This window comes from Octopus bimaculoides, chromosome 24 (genome assembly GCF_046866305.1).
Source record: "Octopus bimaculoides isolate indiv1 chromosome 24, ASM4686630v1, whole genome shotgun sequence".
NCBI classification, from domain to species: domain Eukaryota; kingdom Metazoa; phylum Mollusca; class Cephalopoda; order Octopoda; family Octopodidae; genus Octopus; species Octopus bimaculoides.
In genome coordinates, this window is record NC_142951.1 from 36,053,018 (window position 1) to 36,063,909 (window position 10,892).

The 10,892-nt window shown below is 37.6% G+C and overlaps 1 protein-coding gene and 1 long non-coding RNA gene across 2 annotated transcripts in view; both read right to left on the minus strand.

Moving 5' to 3' along the window:
• The window catches only part of LOC106869082 (uncharacterized), a 29,377-nt gene extending 25,106 nt beyond the window's left edge, over positions 1 to 4,271 (minus strand). Inside the window, exon 1 of the mRNA XM_089341270.1 lies at positions 3,373 to 4,271. The gene's annotated coding sequence lies outside the window, so the exon portion shown is untranslated. The remainder of the gene's footprint in view (positions 1 to 3,372) is intronic.
• Positions 4,272 to 5,300: 1,029 nt separating this feature from the next.
• LOC128250791 (uncharacterized) lies at positions 5,301 to 9,963 on the minus strand. The gene is made up of 2 exons (XR_008266774.2): positions 9,739 to 9,963; positions 5,301 to 6,977 (listed from the first exon to the last, which is right to left on the minus strand). It is a non-coding gene; the product is annotated as an uncharacterized LOC128250791 (long non-coding RNA).
• Positions 9,964 to 10,892: the final 929 nt, after the last annotated feature.

The window sequence follows — 10,892 nt, forward strand, 5'->3', positions numbered from 1 at the left end:
AGGGTCAAAGTTAGTAACAAAAACAGGACAGCGAAACAAATAGTGAGCGCTGCCAAGCCAGGCGGGGTATGGTGGCGAACGCTGAGCAACATTCTTTGACAGGAGAAAAGACAGGGGTGGAGACAGACAAGAATACGTCTGGTCTGTGCAACAAACCGGAATTAAAGAAAGATGAATGCGTGTGGAAAAAAGATGCACGATGGTAACATGTGAGCAACAAGAGAGTAAAGGAGGAAGAGGGAGAGACAGATAGAAAACGGTGAAGAGGAGAAAAAAGAATCAGAGAAGGGATGAGAGAGAAAAAAGGAAAGGGAGAGAAAGGAGGGGGAAAGAATTATAGATATGTTTGTGTGTGTGTGTGTGTGTGTGTGTTTCCCCCCACCATTGCTTGACAACCGAGGCTGGTGTATTTATGTCCCAGTAACTTAGTGGTTCGGCAAAAGAGGCCGATAGAATAAGTACTAGGCTTACAAAGAATTAGTCCTGGGGTCGATTTGTTCGATTAAAAGCGGTGATCCAGCATGGCCGCAGTCAAATGACTGAAGCAAGTGAAAGAGTAATATATATATATATATATATAGGTATGTGTGTGCGTGTGTGTATGTGTATGTAGTTAAACAAAAAACTTAATTTTTATGTTTTAATATTTGTTTATTTTAAGTTAACGTTTTTTACTTCGTGAAATGTAATAGCTGTAGAATATGGCAGCATTATGAAGTATTTGGTGCCGAAGAAAATAAAATATCAGAGAAGGAAAGTGAAAAAAACTTTCCTTTGTAGAAATCCATTCAACATAAATAGACGATGTCTTGTTATATAATAAAGTGAAATATTGTTTTAGATTCCAATGGAAAAAAAATAGCGGCATTGGTCTAGAACAGCTTGGTTTCCCACAAGAAAGTCATGGACTTGCCAAAAATTCGTAAAAATTGCATTAGAATTACACTGTTGTGGCGTTAGATTATTTCGAAAGTGGTACACCATTAGTCTTGGCACTATTCACGGTTGTGTGAGAGCGCGCGCCTGTGTTTGTGCTTGTGTCTTTTGTTTCAAATTCGAGGCAAATGTTCAATAAAGATTGTAGAATGCAATTATTTATCATACGCTGCAGGTAATTATGCATGTGGGGAAGTTTTTTTTTTTTCATCCCTTATACGGGTTTCAAGCAACTTCTCTCGTGCTTCGATAGGTTTTTCCACCATCCAAGTCCTCACACTGCAGCCTTGTCTATTGTACATCATTTTGACATAGTGTATCTAGAATAACATTAGCCAATGTATCTTTCCTTGTTTAAAGACTACGTTTAAAGACTGTCCATACGTGGCCATTCCGTATTTCATTCAGATAGAGTATAATCTTGTAATGACACGTGTCTGTCATTTCAGACAATATAAAAGAAGAGATAATAATAATAATGTTGACCTGATTTAAACAACCTTGGATGTATTCCACTTTTATTAAGGAGTTTTTCTCGTTTGGGTGTCCCTGGGTAAAAGGCCTATACATCTGAGGTAGACAACCGGGAGCAGGAGTAACCAAGAGAGTCATAGGATCTCACTCCATTTGTAGATTTGATGGTTGGTTGTTGACTCCTCGTTGAGTTAATCCATTCGTAGTGGACATGCATTATCTATTTGCCCAGTTGGCTTATCCATTCATTCTGTACGCACTAATGTTCTGTTGCCGGTTTAGTCGGCGACGGCATAACCAAGAAACAGATATCAGCTGAGATTAGGATTAGGGCATTATTTGTGTGTTTGGTAAGGTGGTGAGCTGGCAAAGTCGTTTGCACGCCGGGCGAAATGCTTAGCGGTATTTCGTCTGCCGTTACGTGCTGAGTTGAAACACCACCGAGGTCGACTTTGCTTTTCATCCTTACGGAGTCGAGAAAATAAGTTGAGTACTGGGGTCGATGTAATCGCCTATCCCGCTCCCCAAAATTTCAGTCTTTTTCCCTGTATTAGAAAGGATTATTATCTGAATCTGATTATTTTTTTGGAATTCTATGATAATTATTTCTGTTATGGCGATTTTTATATCAGGGATTTGTGCTGTTTATGAATACGATATAAAGAAGTTTTAGCTTACTTGATTACCAAAAACGTAATAATGGCTACATTATTTAATATGCTTTTCGTTGTTGTTTAACCCCGGGTCAGCTCTCATATAGACAACATCTGATCAAAGGCGTGACTGCTCTGTCTTTCATTCAGGCATAGTTTATACTGGACTACATTGTCCAATATATAAATCCTTTTCAAGACAGTGTGATTTGGGGGAGATTTGGTTGCTATTTCTGGCAGGTCAAGTAACTGTTGAGCTTTCATAATTAGGGTATCAATGTACATGTGTTAATGCTTTAAAGAGTGATGTCATCATTATTCCATTGATGTCAATTAAAACAAATTACAAAAACAAAACTAAAACAAAAATATTCTCCACTTAAAATTCCCCTATCCCATACGAAAGAGAAGTCTTCCACAGATATAAAACTATCGTTTAATTAACATAAGTTGCATTTCACCGAAATTCATTGTACTAAATAACTCCCAATTATGATATGTTTTTTTCTTTTATATCCTGTTCGGAAATCATGACAAAAGTTGTTGTTGGTTAACCTCTTAGATCCGATGAAGCAAACGCATTATCAAGGGCTTTCCAGCCGTGATCATTCGTTTTACTCATTTTTACTTCTGAGTAGACAACCTACAGCTACATTATTCGGTGTGTGTTAATACGCAGAGTGTGATTTGAAGGAGATTTGATTGGTATTTCTAGTAGATGGAGTGTTATCATATAATCTTTATTTCTATCATGACGAGTTTTATATCGGGGATTTGTACTGTTTATGAATACGCACGCCTGGAATGTATATATATATATATATATATATATATATATATATATATATATATATATATATATATATATATATATATATATATATATATATATATATATATATGTGTATATATATATATATATATATATATATATATATATATATATAGACCAATTAAACAGCCTATATGATCATCTCCCTAAATTCAACATCCTCTCCTCCTCCACCCCAACACATTGCAGCAGCAGCAGCAATTTAGCTAGCATACCGAGGACCTGTCATTTCTCTATGGGCAAGCAGTCAAGGCAACAATAACACTCCATCGACTGTACGGAAGATAATCTGAACAAAGAAGATGATGATAATTAGGACAGCAATTACAACACAGGCCATAACAGAGCGAGCACTGTCGCTGACAACAGCAGCAACAACAAGTAGTTGTAATGGTGTTAATGCTAGCAAAAGTACTAATGTGAATAGAAGGCAAAGGTGATACAAAGGAAAGATGTAGTAGCACAATGACAACTTACCAAAGTAGGCAATAATTAACGCTGAATAATAACTAGCTGGACCCATGAAACATTCACGGAAAATGTATAAAATGTGAGCATCTGTAAATTGTGTGCTGGTGCCATGAGAACTGTTTCTATATTGTGACAGTTAAAGGCGGCGAGCTGGCAGAATCGTTAGCACGCCGGGCGAAATGCTTAGCGGTATTTCCTGTCTTTACGTTCTGAGTTCAAATTCTGCCAAGGTCGACTTTGCCTTTCATCCTTTTGGGGTCGATAAATTAGATACCAGATGCATATTGGTGGGCCGATCGAATCCTACTACCACCACCACCACCACCACTACCGCCATCCCTACCCCCTGCAACCATCACTACCACTAGCACCACCATTCTTGCTACCCCCTTCCACCACCGTCACCGCCACCGTCACAGTCATCCGTTAGTACACAATCTATTTGACAGTTAACTATAAAGCAGGGTCAATAAAATTAGGTTACTGGGATTGAATGTTGATATTGTTGCAGCTGATGTGATACGGTGGTGGTGTTGGTGTTGTAGTGGCGGCGTTGATGGTGATGGTGGTGGCGGTGTTGGTGTGATTAAGTGAACGACGGTGGGGCGGTGGGACGACTGAGTATGAGGCCGCTGGGAGAGGCAGTGATGATGGCAGAAGTTGTTGTTATTGTGGTGATGTTGACAGTAATGGTGGTGATGGTGTTTATGGCACTCTTATAAGCAGAGGTGGTGGTGGTGGTGCGGTCGGTGATGGTGGCTGGGGTGTTCCTGGTGTCGGTGGTGATGGTGACGTTAATGTTGGCTATGATGATGATGGTGGTGTTTAAGAAGTTATTGATATTTTAAACAAGTAAATCCTGTTTAGCGTCTGTGATGCCCACTCTTTGGTTCTAAACTGACTTCTTCCTTTCCCCAACACCTTCCCAAACCCAACCGACACACCCTAACTAATAAACCTCTATATCACTTCTACCCCGTCGCCACCCGCTTCTCAACCCGTCCTCCACCACGTCAAACCTAAACCAAACATCGCAACACACCACGACACACCGCATTTCACGTCATGTAACACAATACCACAAAACACCACACCGCCAATGCTTATCATCAATAATATTCCAGTTCACCATCGCCACCGCATGTACCACCACCACCACCACCACCACCACCACCACCACTACCACCACCACCTCCATCCGTACATGCGACACACATACCACAATACAACTCCAAGAATCACGAGGGGATTTTACTACAACACAACTCCAAGAATCAGGAGGGGATCTTAGAAGAATCGCTTGGTGTTGGAATGATTTAGTCGATGGGTATTGGGGTGGGGGATTGCAGTTCCGTATTGGGGGGGGGGCAATGTTGAGTGAGTATATTATTTAGTCTTAAGTCAAAATGAGCGAGCAGATCAATGTTCTGAGTTATTCCAACCATAACCATCCTGTCTTTTGCACATGCAGAGAACCCATCTTCCAATCAACACTTACTCTCTCTCTCTCTCTCTCTCTCTCTCTCTCTCTCTCTCTCTCTCTGTATATATATATATATATATATATATATATATATATATATATATATATACACACACACACCAAGCTGTTTGAGAATGCTGACTGACGATTACTTTTAACTGTACTGAGTGTATATAACTTTGGAGTGAATTACAGAAACATCCAAGAAAACGATGTGAATTTGCATTTCATTATTTCCAAATTAAACTGTCACAAGTAATGGCGGGGTGTGGGTGGTGGGTGGAAACTGTGATGTTTAGTTTCCTTAGTGAATATCTGGTCAAAAGCTGGTGGAAAATCTGTAAAAAGATACGGAATTCAAAACAAAAAGCAAAACAAAGCAACAAAAAGAAGACACCGAAATAAACACAACAAAAACAAAACAGCCAAATAAACAAAAAAAAAAACTCAATAAAATCAGATACATTTTAATTAAATACTTCCTTACAGATTCACAGTTGTGCCGTTTTTTTTTTTTAGGAAAAAACTAAATGCTTTAACTCCCATCTTATTAAAGTCACTGACCTTCGTTTTGGCTGAGTCATTTGTAAATGTCGCTGTTATTTTTGCCAGATCTTTAGGAATTAACTCGGTCAGATGTTAATTGCACAATAGTCCGACTTGAGAAACTTCATTAAAGAGAACGGCAATTCCCAGCAGGGAGATGTGAATTACAATTGGGATGAGACACACTTTAATTTTCTTTAGTAAAGAGTATCTATTTTTAGAACTTGTTCTTAGAACTTAGTTGCCAACTGGGATTTATAGGACATCGTTCGACAGAGGCTTTTCTGTAATTGGATTAATTCCATTTCAACAGCAATTCATTTTACTAACAGAGTTTTGAAAGTTGACCATCAGCAACCATGAATGAATTTCCGAAGAAAGCAAAACGGAACTTCGACTTAAATTATTAATCCTGTTTAGAAAATTATCAAGTCATTCTTGTAATCTATTTTTGTATTCTTCCAGTGTGTTGTCTTTTATTTCAATTTCAGGAATGGATTTATTCTTACATTGAGATTGATAACGGGACTCAAGTTTCTTGTAAATATGTCTCTTTGAAAACTTATTTTATTCTGAAAGATGAAAATTGCGTCATTAAAACCTGAAACAGTGTTATCTTTGCTTGGAGATCCAAGTTAAGAGTTCTTTGATTATTTATTACATCATAAAGGAACATCAGATCTTGCATCCGTTCATCATTTCCCTGTTGGCGATAGGATATTTATCTTTAAGAAAAGTAGTTACAAACTGAAATAGATCCACAAACTAATTTAAAGCAATGGAGAAGGACATAAATGAGTTCATATCCAACACCGAATTCTTTAATAAAATTTTGAAATGTGTCTTTCCATTTAAATGTAAGAACTTAATATCAAGGACAGATGCTTTATCTTTACACTTAAAATGCATGCAATGAACAGAGAACCTCTGAAAAGCTAGGAGCACTTTTATAAGTGCAATAAATCTTGTATTTTTCCTGACATTTTAGGCGATCCATTCCTTAGAATACTATCGAGTTTATTTTGTGGAACATCTTCAAGTGTCAAGGTTGTGTGAAGCACATTTTCAATTCATTCACCATCAGTTGTTTCGTTTAATGTTTCTACGTTCAACATCTGTACTCCTTCCTCCACCACCAGCCTAAAAAGTTTACCTCCTTTAATACACACACAGTACATTCTCAGATAAGTAGATCTCTGCCTGTCTGTCTGTCTGTCTGTCTGTCTGTCAATCATTCTTTTCTTTTTCTTTCTGTCTATATTAATATTATTTACAGTTGGATATAATTTCATTATTTGTGTCAAAAGCTTGAACTTCCCAATTGCGATAGTTATCTTAAATACATAACAGAAGAGGTCATTACTAAAAGATTTTCTTGCCAATGTCAGACGAGTACGAAAGTCATAGTTTTGCTACCGACAATTTACTTGACACGTATTTTAGTTCACCATTCCGGATGTCGACAACCTAATGCAAAGTTCGGAACTTTTACCACTTCTTTAGTACGAAAATCTCAACATCAGCGAGAAGATAACTTTTATTTTGGTAGTGCTGCATTGGTTGATGGAACTTGTTACGAGTGCTGTTTCGACAAAGAAAAATGCAAAACAAAACAAGCATAAGAAAAACAAAAACAAAAACTCCCCAACACAAACAAAATCAACAAAAGACCCTGGTTATTTTAGATTTAACTGATTTAGCATTTTTACAGGAAGTTTTCAATTACTGTCACGTGATGAAAAACGGAACCCTACACCTAAGAGCAGGAAGAATAGAATTGGCGTAAATCTTTCAATACTTGACTAAGTTTCTGATAAAATTATATTTTTGCCGAGTTGAAGAGCCACTTCCAGCATTCTTTTCTTTTCCGCTTCTTTTCTGATTTGTGAAAACTCTCGGTGATATCCCAGTTATTTAGATTTTATCATTACGAACAACAACCGTCTACATTAAAAAAATATGCCAAACTTAAATCCAATTTCTGCAAATCCTGAATTTCATCACTATTTTTGCTCTGTTTCATCACTATTTTTGCAACCTATTCACACATTTTATGATGATTTCATGCTTTTCTGTCTACTATGCTGTTGTTGCTATCATCTGTTTAACACTTTTTCACTTAAGCATTATCTGCGGAATTTATTATGTACAGGACGAATGTCTATCAACAGTTAAGATATTAAATTTTATTTTCAGTGAGCCAAGCGGCCAACATCTCTCTCGTCATCAAAGTTGGCATAATATTCAACCGGAAGATACTTAATGTTTTTGAAATCTCCCTGCTTTTATTTATCTTCTAAAAACAAAAGGAAAAGATTTCTCAGTTTGACTTCTTTCCTCCTTTTCAACTCCCTCCTTTATCTGTGAAAGCGCGATAAGCTAAAAGCCCACCAGTCTCACCTGTATTGAATGTTCTATGGTGTAAAAAGAGATAATTTTCTTTATTTCTCCTCTTTTCAATTTTTTGTCCTGGAACATCAGCTGTTTCACTATAGATAACTCAGGCTGTTATCCCGTAGCAGTCACAAGATCGTTCCAGCCACCTGACACTAGTATGAGCATTCAAGTAACCCAAAAGTTTTGAAATATCCAATATTTCTCTCAAATAAGCGGCTCGCTAATTGGAATGTTTATTTCCCGTGGGTTTGTCAAACAAACAAACGTCAGTAACTTTGAACGCCGCAGCCCTTATGACTTTTGCTGTGGAACCAAACTGAGCTCGTTCGATTTTTCGTTAGATCGATTCTTGATAATCCTGCTCAATGTTGCCGTTATGTCTTTCTATCCTCCGCTCCAGAATCAATGACTTCGAGAACGTCCAAACTTTCTTGAAAGTAAAACTGTCACCTTTTCTTTGCTTTGCCTTCGCATATTCATACAAAACCATCGTAACAAGCAGCTATTCTATAATTTACTTTTCGAAATAGATATTTCGGAAGGCCAAAACCGTTCTATCCATTTAGTCCTTTCCTTCTGCCATAGAATAAGTACTAGGCTTACAAAGAATGCGTCTTGAGTTCGATTTGTTCGACTAAAGGTGGTGCTCCAGCATGGCCGCAGTCAAATGACTGAAAGAGATAAAGGAATAAAGGAATGCATGTGTATGTGCTCGCGCGTATTTCTTCTATGTTTCACTTGTTTGAATCCTTGGACTGCGCTCAGTGGGAGCATCATCTCGAAGGGCTTCTAGTCGAACAAATCGACAACAGTAATTATTTTGAACAATATATTTGGCACTCGTTCTAATGGTACCTCGTATCTAGCCGCCAAGTTACGGGGATGTAAACAAACCAACGCCTGTTGTTCAATATAAGGAATTATTTTGGAAAAGGATGGAAATAAGAAGTATAAAGGGAAATAAGAGAATAAAAGTAAAATTTAAAAAAATATATGTAGGATGTCATAGTTGCAGTTCCATTATTCAAGGAAAATGGTGTGCAGAATGGGTAGAAATGATTCTTATCCATGGTATGTAAATTCCGATAGTAGTTCATATTTTGTCATTATAAATAGAAAGTGTGGAGACGTAGATTCCATGTGCTGTCACCTTGGGTCGTACCAAGGATTGTGAATCAAACTGTTTTGATCTATACATGTAACACCCAATACATGTGTTGAGTGCCCTTTCGTTTGTCCACCCACTCGTATATATATATACATACACATTCATACACACACACAGATATATATATATATATATATATATATATATATATATATATATATATATATATACAAGAATAATATACAAGAATAAGGGCAGGGAATCGTCAATTAGTAATAGAATTAATAATTAACAATTTTGCCAAGTAGTTCAGTATGAAAAACATATATCGGTAAAACCATTTATCATCATAAATATACAGGGATTAGCATTGAGTTGCTTCTCCAACATACTGAAAATTTAGAAATAGCAGTCAAAGAACTACTGATTCTAAACTACAAATTTTTCTCTAAACGGATGGCGATATTTATGGCACACATAGAACAAAAACCGGAGGGAAAAGCACAAACAAAACAAAACTGCCTTTAGTTAATTGGATATATATATATATCGTCAGTTGTTCATATATCTAAAACAACAAAACAAAAACAAAAGAAAAGGTCACTCTAAACAGTAATATATTTTTTAGGAAGTTCAAAGTTACGGTCGGTCACAGGTGTAGCTAACTTGAGCCTGACGAATTGCCTATACTGCTAAGCACTTTATTGGTATAAAACCAAGGGTCACTCTACAGATGTGTGTATGTATAACATGTTAAGCTTATCCATAAAAAAATCCATAAGAAAGCAAACCCAACAAAAAAGGTAAAACAAAAAATAAAAATAACAAATAAACTTACTCGGGTGTATTTATTTAACTTCGATTTTCAACGTGATTGATTGGTCCCTGTAACGTTTGTACCCAACATCCGATTACTTGAAGCAGAATGAAGATAAAAGTAAATTGATTTACCGTACAAAAACAGTCAGCAAAAGGGGGAAAAAAATGATGTTTTGACGTCCATCCATTCCTGACAAGACATTAACGTTGATACCGCACTCGACCGCGAAACGAAATCTCTATGCGGAACCTGGTCTTGCGAAAATATCAAAATTAAGATTTAAGCTCTTGATGTAAGGGGGACAACTCTAGCATAACTCAGAAAATTATGTGCCTGAACAGAAAAACAACCTACAAGTAACGCCACCACCACCACCACCACCATTACCATCATCACGACCAGCTTCGCCACCACCAACACCACTGCCGCTACCACCTCCACGACAACGACAACCCCTCCCCACAACGCCGCAGCCACCACCACCACCACCACCACCGCCGCCGCCGCCGCCGCCGCCGCCACTGATCGGATTATCGTTTCAACAAGTGAGTGTCCCAGGCCTTTCTCTGCAGCAACGCCACCACAGTCATTACTGAGGCGGGGGTGTGTGGCCTATCGTCCTCTCCCCCTTCATCTTCTGCTTTACCCACCCCATTTTTTTCCTTTCTTCCCTTTTTTATCTTTCGTTTATTTCTTATCTTTCTTTGTATTTAAATGTTTTAATTTAAGATGTAATCTGTTGTAAAATGACTGTAGAAATTATATTGCAAAGTGTTTTGGCGACTACACCTGTAGATAATGGTCAATGGTTAGAGTCGAGAGAGCACCGGATAGAATGCCTTATGGTATTCTCTGTGCTTTGAATTCAAATCGTGTCGAGGTCAAGCTTGCTTTCAAGGTCGATAAATAAAGTCACTGCCACTTTGTCTCTCTCTGTTTCTGAAAAAAAATTGTGGTGATCAGACCTGGAGAAAGTTGGAATTTAGTAGTTTAAAACTGCCTGAGAGACATTGTATGTCACGATGATGTTGCTAAGATTTTGCTGGGAGTCGAATGCTGAAGGTAAGTGTCGAAAGTAACATGATGACGTTTTTAGGTAATTTATAATGTGGTGATGCGATTTTGTGCATCATGTTGTTCGTTGCTCTTTCCTGTTTCGAGAAATCATAGCC